At 33.2% G+C, this 8163-nt stretch overlaps 1 long non-coding RNA gene across 1 annotated transcript; it reads left to right on the top strand.

The window, feature by feature from the left end:
* The first annotated feature begins 3541 nt into the window (after positions 1-3541).
* LOC143636626 (uncharacterized) lies at positions 3542-4929 on the top strand. Its single transcript, XR_013154273.1, has 3 exons — positions 3542-3917; positions 4619-4751; positions 4849-4929. It is a non-coding gene; the product is annotated as an uncharacterized LOC143636626 (long non-coding RNA).
* The last annotated feature ends 3234 nt before the right edge of the window (positions 4930-8163 follow it).

Genomic DNA, 8163 nt, shown 5'->3' with positions numbered 1-8163 from the left:
TAAAACAAAATAGTGAATTTATCATATATTTAAGTTTACCATCATTAAAAGTCAAGTGGATTCTAAGTTAAGGTGATAGCTTCTTAATTCTTGTTTATCTCCATTATCGTGTTACTTGCTTTAATTTATTGTTACGAGTTTTTTTAAAAAATTAATCTTAAAACAAATCAATTAAGCTCATTTCTCACAGTTATTATATTTGCAAATGTTTGATATTAAAATTTACATGTCCATGGATTGATACCTGGTTCTCGCCGTTACTATATTACCACACGATGGGTACACTTGCCTTTTGTGTGTGTGGTTAAGTCTAGGTGAAAACCATTTTTAAAACCCAACAAAGTGTGATAAATCTTTAATAAAAATATATATATCTCACACCACATCAAGTTTATAATACATAGTTTGGGAATTTCTTGCAAATAATACCTAAAACCTGAAAAACGTTTTCATAAATGCCTATTTTCGGAATTTTCCCTAATATTATTGCTGCCAACCAACCATCACACTGATGAATTCTCCACGTAGACCCTACATGCCAATGGTCTTGTGCATGCAGCGCAGTTTTTCGCTTCATGCTTTTACACCACCTCAAACAACACTACAACCCTTCACAACAAACTACGGCATGAATTTCAAATTTTTTTAACGTAAATATTTTATTAAATAACAATTCTTCACAACTAGGGGTGTTCAGTATTCAAATCGAACTCGAGGAACTTGGAATTCGATTCGACTCACATTCAAAGTTCAAGGTTTGAATTCAATTTTCAATTATTCAAATTCGATTTGGCTCGAATTCGAATATTTAGTAATTGAATTTTGAATCGGAGAGGAATTTATGATTATAAATTCGAATTCAATTTATAGATTTTATTATTGTTGTTGTTGATGTTATTATTATTATTATTATTATTATTATTATAATAGATATACATATTTGTTAAAAGATAAATTATAGAAATTTTATAAAGTCTGAAGAATAAAAATTGAAATTTTGTCATTTTTATTATTAATTCATGTAACTGGATGTTACCACTTTAAATATTTTAGATGTTATAAATTTAAATGATTTATTTTTATTATATAATTGTACTTTGTTGTTATAAAAACGTAAATTTGTAGCCGTTTTGAAATTGAAATTAAAATAGATTTTCTGAACTGAATTTGAATCGAATTTCAAATTAGCTATTTTGAATTCGAAGCAAATCAACTTTGTCAAATCTATTTCAAATTCAAATCTAAGTTCAAAATTCAAATAATTCAATTCTAATAATTGAATATTCGAAATTGGATTAGTTGAACATCCAATTCCACATCAGCCTAATTTCATATCTTTTATCCACCTTTTCACACGTGAATTATAAATATTTAACATTAATAATAAAAAAATGTTAAATTCTGTAGGTTCCCAGCCGGATCTACACGGAATATCTCGTTCTACGTAGGTGCGGAATCCCTATGTAAGACGTTACGAGCGTAGAAGACGATACACGTTAACACGATCAAACACACGTTACAATAAACAAAGACACGTTCTATTGCAACTGGAAACACGTGATTCACTGATCACCGATTACACAAACTGAATAACTCGTTACCTCTCCTTCTATGAAACACAGCCGTAACCTAGACTATTTAACAGTCGACAACTTCGCCTAACATGTTTAGGCGAAGTTGTTCCTAACTTCGCTTGTTCCACAAGTTCGCCTATATCAGCGAACTTGTGAGAACTTCGCTTACATACAAAACAAAAATCCAACTAACTCGATTACAGACACTAGACACTGAACTACTGACATCATGTACCAACAGACTCCCCCTTGGTAGTAGCTTCATATCTCTATCTTCAAGCACGTGTCTTGTAATCTTCAACAATCTTGTATCTTTCAACTTCAAGCATGAACTCCTTCTCGTACACAAACTGATACTATTCTTTGATATTTCTTCGCTTCTTCTTTCCAAGCGGGAATATAAAATATCTTCTTCTCGTTCAGCACCTGCAGATCAGCTTGAGACAAATTCACCAAGTGCATTGGATCATACACTCTCAGCAGCTCTTGTTCATCTTCATCCTCCATTACTGCTTCAGCTGTTTCACAATCAACGTACCACCACTTCAGATCTTTGAGCACATCCTTGGGCATTTGTTTCATCGGCACTTCTTTTAGACACCGGATCGGCTTATACTTCATGATCATCCAAGGCTTGCCATCCGCTCTCATTCCTCTATCTTTGTCTTCAACGAGCTTTCCTTTCTGTGGTTTCAACAGCTCGAACTTCTTCTCCTTTATACTTTCCTTCCATACTATCTTCCCAATGACTCTAGCCATGTTATCATCACTTCTGTTTATCAACCCCAATCTGGCTAAGTCCTTCACTTCACATTCTGGCAATGTATTCAACGATCTCAACAGCCTTTTGAAGTACTGAACCCCATCATACCTTTTAATCACAAACAGCCTCAACTGCTCATCATATAACCAGCATATAATCCCCTTCTTCGATTCAGCATAACCCCTGATGTTGTAAGTTTTCTTGAACATAGTAGGGACCGCCGGTTTCTTAGTTTTTACGAACCACTGAGCATAGCCTTCTTTCCATCTTGGCTGCTCTTCCCATTCTGTCTCATCGTTTCCCACTGAGCGTAGCCTTCTTTCCATCTTGGACCGCCGGTTTCGATGGTTATCTCCTCCTTCGTCACCGCCTGCACCACCTGCTCCAGCTACAGCTGCCATTTCTGCAACACAAACAGTCTAAGTTAGAGATATGTCAAGGCAAATCACAAGTTCGCCTGTTACCATGAGCGAAGTTATGATTTATTATGTATAGGCGAAGTTAGAGGTGGGGCGAGTTGGGGACAACTTCGCCTCAACTTGAACTTCGCCTGATAAATGTTAAGTAAAAAGGGCCAGGCGAAGTTAAAAGATAAATTATAGAAATTTTATAAAGTCTGAAGAATAAAAATTGAAATTTTGTCATTTTTATTATTAATTCATGTAACTAGATGTTACCACTTTAAATATTTTAGATGTTATAAATTTAAATGATTTATTTTTATTATATAATTGTACTTTGTTGTTATAAAAACGTAAAATTGTAGCCGTTTTGAAATTGAAATTAAAATAGATTTTCGGAACTGAATTTGAATCGAATTTCAAATTAGCTATTTTGAATTCGAAGCAAATCAAATTTGTCAAATCTATTTCAAATTCAAATCTAGGTTCAAAATTCAAATAATTCAATTCTAATAATTGAATATTCGAAATTGGATTAGTTGAACATCCAATTCCACATCAGCCTAATTTCATATCTTTTATCCACCTTTTCACGCATGAATTATAAATATTTAACATTAATAATAAAAAAATGCTAAATTCAAGTTGTTGTCCTACTTTACTAGTGCCTATCAGGTCTCACTCCTAACTTTTCCTACAAGTCTACAACCACTTTGTTTTTTAAACATAAATAACAAAAAGAAATGATACTCGAAGCTTTGAATCCCACAATAATTACTTGAAATAATGCTAGAAGCTTTCTACAACGACTTGGCCAAACCGAAGGTCGAGTCAACTCTTTCCTTTTTTTTCCTTTTTTTTTATCTTTTGACCAAATAAAATCCACAATAATTAATATGAAATTTTCTTGCTTGTACACTTCCTTAAAATAGTTATACAATTGTTATTTATGGATGCTATATAATAAGTTAGGTGTCAGTTTGAACGTTGAAGCTGTTTTTAAAGTTACAAGTTGGTGTTTCGAGTTCCAATCATTTGGGTTAGTAATTGTCAGGCCCGATCCTAACAATATCTATTTATGTGAAATGGATCGGATTCCAGTTTTGTTTTCATCTTCTGCTCTGCTCTTGTTTATTTTGGTATTATATAAAATATCGAGTGTTTATGGAAATTCTGAAGGTACGTGTTTTCTTGATGCCGATTTTTTAGAAATGCATTATGTTCATAGGAGTGTGTGTCGGGTTTGTGGGTTGAATTTGTAGAACCCAATAACAGTATTTTTATATGTCTGAAAAAACATCAACTTAATTTAACCAGCACACATTTAATATAGTGTAATCAGAACTTGACCATATAATTCATCTATCTAGATGACTCAAGGGTTGCTGGATAACTATTAAGTTGTGAAGCATTAATCTTGATAACTATTTAAATTATTAGAGTTTGAGTCACTTATTTAAATTTATTGAAATGTTTAAAGTAATTATAATTATCTTTTTATGAGGATAAGTTTATAAGAGTTCGGGTTATAGTTGGTTTAGGTTTGAATTTAGTATAAATAGATTAGTATGGTTGATAATTTATGTTTGGTTAAGTTTTTCAATTTTTTTTCAATAAAGCAAAGAGTTGAACGAGTTGATCAAAATTGTCTTCTCGTGTTTGATTATTGAGGCCTGATTTCTAACAAGCTGTAAACGTTTTAATTGGGTTGGTTGGTCGACTTGTATAACTAAGCAAGTCAACCCAAACACGACCAAATTTTTAAACAGTCTAGATGTGAGAACCCAAGGTGTCTGTGTCGGAATTTGTCACCTATAGTAAAACTTCATTAATTTAACAACTTATGATAAGCTGATAACCCTAACCTTGGTGTAGAAAAGTTGACGCATTGTATGCATTAAAGACGCACCTAAGCGATCCTAACAATGTTATGCAAAGTTGGGATCCAACTATGGTGAATCCATGTCTTTGGTTTCATGTTACTTGCAACGGTGAAAACAGTGTTACTCGAATGTAAGCTTCTTCACTATTTTTGAGATCTTGAAGTAGCACTTCTTTTTATAGCGTAGTCTCATAAAGAATACTATGTTGTGGGATTTGTTAAACGCAGTGATCTTGGAAACGCAAACTTGAGCGATGAACTAGTTCCGCAGCTTGGTCAACTTGCTAATCTGCAATACTTGTAAGTGTTAACTTTTGTATTGGTTGAATTAAGTTTGGAGTAACCTTAAAACACATTTTGTTCAAAAACTAGCAAAATGTAACATGTGTGATATGCATGAGTTCGGTCGGTATCAATTTATTTTGTAAAGGTACCGACACTCACTATAGTAACCGACAAAAATACCCATAATATCGTGCTATGGCAATCAGCGTGTGTTTTAGATTGACCCAATGCTGTAAAAATGAATAATATTACCGGTTCCAAAAATACCGATAGTGGCATTGATGTTGTTTAGTCAGAGTTGGTTCAGTTCGTCACTGTGTCGTCACGGTATCGACACCGGTATAGCTTACAATACCAAAAAGTACTTTATTTTGGCCCGACAGGGTAAAGTTAAAATACAAAGGAAGACAAAAATGAGAAGTGTGAGAAGTATTTGTGACCACACAAAAAACCCATAAAAATAAATTCAGAAAAAATAATAAAAAAATCGTAAATCAAAATATAAATAAAAAGCGAAAATTTTTAAAAAACTAAAATGTTTCCGCCACCATTCCCATTCAAAAAAAGAATACAAAATATAAAAATAAAAAAATTGACGATAAGAAACAATGACGAAAATGAACAAAAGACACAATTATAACTAAAAAAGACACAAAAGATCACAAAATATAACACAATGTCGAACAAAATATAGCACAATGTTAAGTAATATAACACAAAATAAAGAAAAAAAGACATAATCAATGACGAAAATAAACACAAAACACAATGATAAACAAAAAGAAACAACGGCTTTTGCACTCACCATTGTGTTTTTTTTAGAACAGGAAAGACGCTGGAAACATTTTTGTGTTTTTACTTTTTCTTGTTGTTTAATTAAATTTTGAGTTATGATTTTTGTTTATTAACTTTTTTAGAGGGTTTTTTTGTGTTGTTATAGTATTAATTGTATATAGGTGTATGTATAGTATTATGATTGAATACGTTAAGGAAGCTTGAGAGGATGATTCAACAGAGGTTCGATAATAGATATCTCAAAAGTTATATTAACAAAGGTGGAGACCTCTATAAATAGAAGATTTCCAGTAATATGACGAGAACATCCGCTATCCATAATCCAGTTTTCACCAGAAATGGTCTTTGATGTACCTTACACACAGAAGAAAATGATTAGTTCAAAAAGGCAGCCCAGGCCTCAGTCTTGGGTACCTTTTGGTTTTCTTGAGATATGTTAAACTTAGTCGAATTCAACTGTTGTTCAGCAACTTGAGAATAAGTTACAGGCTTCTTAGACTTTCGTCTTAGATAAGCAGCTTGAACTAATTTGAGTTCACATTTTTGCACAATGGTTCAGTTGGAACAAACTTTGGTTTACCATGACCATGAGTTTCATCCACATGAACAACCTTTCCAGGATTCACATTTGAGAACATGATGTGAGTATCATCATCATACGACACAGGTCGTTTCAGAATCTCTGTTATTAAAGGAACTGGTTTTGATTGATCTTTGACAAAGGGGTGAAGATTCTGAGAACTCTTCTGACCACAGTTTCTCACCACATGACCTTGTTGACCGCAAAGAAAACAACTTCGCATGTCCACATGATTGTGTTGAGATTTAGCAGTAACATATGACACAGAAGGATGATGATGACTCATGTTCTTGGTAAATCATCAGATGACTCAGATTTCTTTTTCAACTAAAAATCTAAGTTAGAACAAATTAAAAAACTTTTCAAAGTATCGGTTCCATTTGACTTTACAAATTTAACTTTCTTAGCATGTTTTAAAACTTGCGTAGCTTTAGTCAAAGGATCAGATGAAACTGATGTTTTAGCTTGAGCATACTGACGTTCAAGATCTTGAATTTTGGAGGTTTCATTGTGAAAAACACTCCCAATTAGTTCCGGTTTAATAAAAATTATTGGAATGTCTTTCTCAGTGAACATCGTGTCTATCCCCTTTAATTTAAATACACGACCAGTAGATGGCTAGGAAACATTTGGATTGATGAGACGCAAAAAATCCTAATCAGAAATTTTGAGTTTTTCTGGTTTCTTAGCTCTCACTGGTTTGATCTTAACATGATTATCTTGTTTCACCTGAGTTGTGTGCGAACCATACATAGCCTCCTCAAATTCATGAGGTTCACAAAGTATGTGATTAGAACTTGGAATGTTCTTGTTCTTGTGTATGATTTCAGGTTCAAACACATCCTCGATGATGACTTTGTCAACATTTTCAACAAAGACTTTGTTGCTTTGAACATGAGGTTTCTGAGTTGTAGTTTGGACTTTAACAGTTTCAGGTTTAACTGGTTTTGCTTTTTCAGGAATCACATATTCTTTAACAATCACATCCTCTTCTTTTCTAGCACAAGGATTTGGTTTGTAATCATTTTGAAAAGGTGGTGGAATTTCAACAAAACCTATTCCTTTCTTTGATTTTTTTGCTTACTAGATACTTCAATTATTTCATTTAGCAAAAAGGAAGAGTTTCTGAATTTTCCCAACTTGTTCTTTAACTCAAGAACCTCATTTTCAAGCTCGGTTATCTTTGATCTATGTTTCAAAATTTCTTGAAACTTTTGATCATTGATAGTCATTTTAACCGATAACTCAGCCTTAAGATCATGATTACTTATAGTTAAAGCCTCAATTTTCTCTCTTGAATTCATTTCAGAGGTTAAGGATTGTCTATAAGTGTCCTTTAAAGAAACAATCTCTTTTAGCAAATTATAATTTTGAAGTTTTAAGGAGTCTATCTTAGGCTTGTTGATTTCACAATCGGCACATGAAACATTAACAGAAAATTTAGAAGTTGAAGTACTAACATCATTTTGCTTAGCCATGTAAGCTGTCATGGTTGAATCACTGATCTTAGCCATACACGCGAAAGTGATTGGAAGCTTTTCACTTGAATCATCTGAGTCAGACTCAGTATCAGCATCAGAAGATAGCTCACTCCGACTTACATTTGATCCAAACATCACCAAATTAGCTTGATTGTCATGACACAACAATCGTTGTGACCAGTCACCGCCATCTAAATTGGACAACATTGCTTGTGATCCAGAAGACGAAGGTTTAGCTCCAGAAGACTTTCCCGCATCATTTCCACTTTTACCAGATGAATTCTGATCTTGCTTTTTGGGAGCAGTGTACTCCTTCTTTGGCTTATCACATTCTTTAGCAAAATGTCCAAACTCTTGACAGTTGTAACACTTGACTTTTTAATTTATCAAACCCCAATTTCT

The sequence above is a fragment of the Bidens hawaiensis genome, unplaced genomic scaffold, assembly GCF_021521415.1.
Source record: "Bidens hawaiensis isolate Kalapana, Puna unplaced genomic scaffold, B.hawaiensis_p1.1 tig00000599_1, whole genome shotgun sequence".
Classification (NCBI taxonomy): domain Eukaryota; kingdom Viridiplantae; phylum Streptophyta; class Magnoliopsida; order Asterales; family Asteraceae; genus Bidens; species Bidens hawaiensis.
The sequence above is the reverse complement of the archived record's forward strand: the minus strand, read 5'-3'. Positions and strand labels throughout refer to the sequence as shown.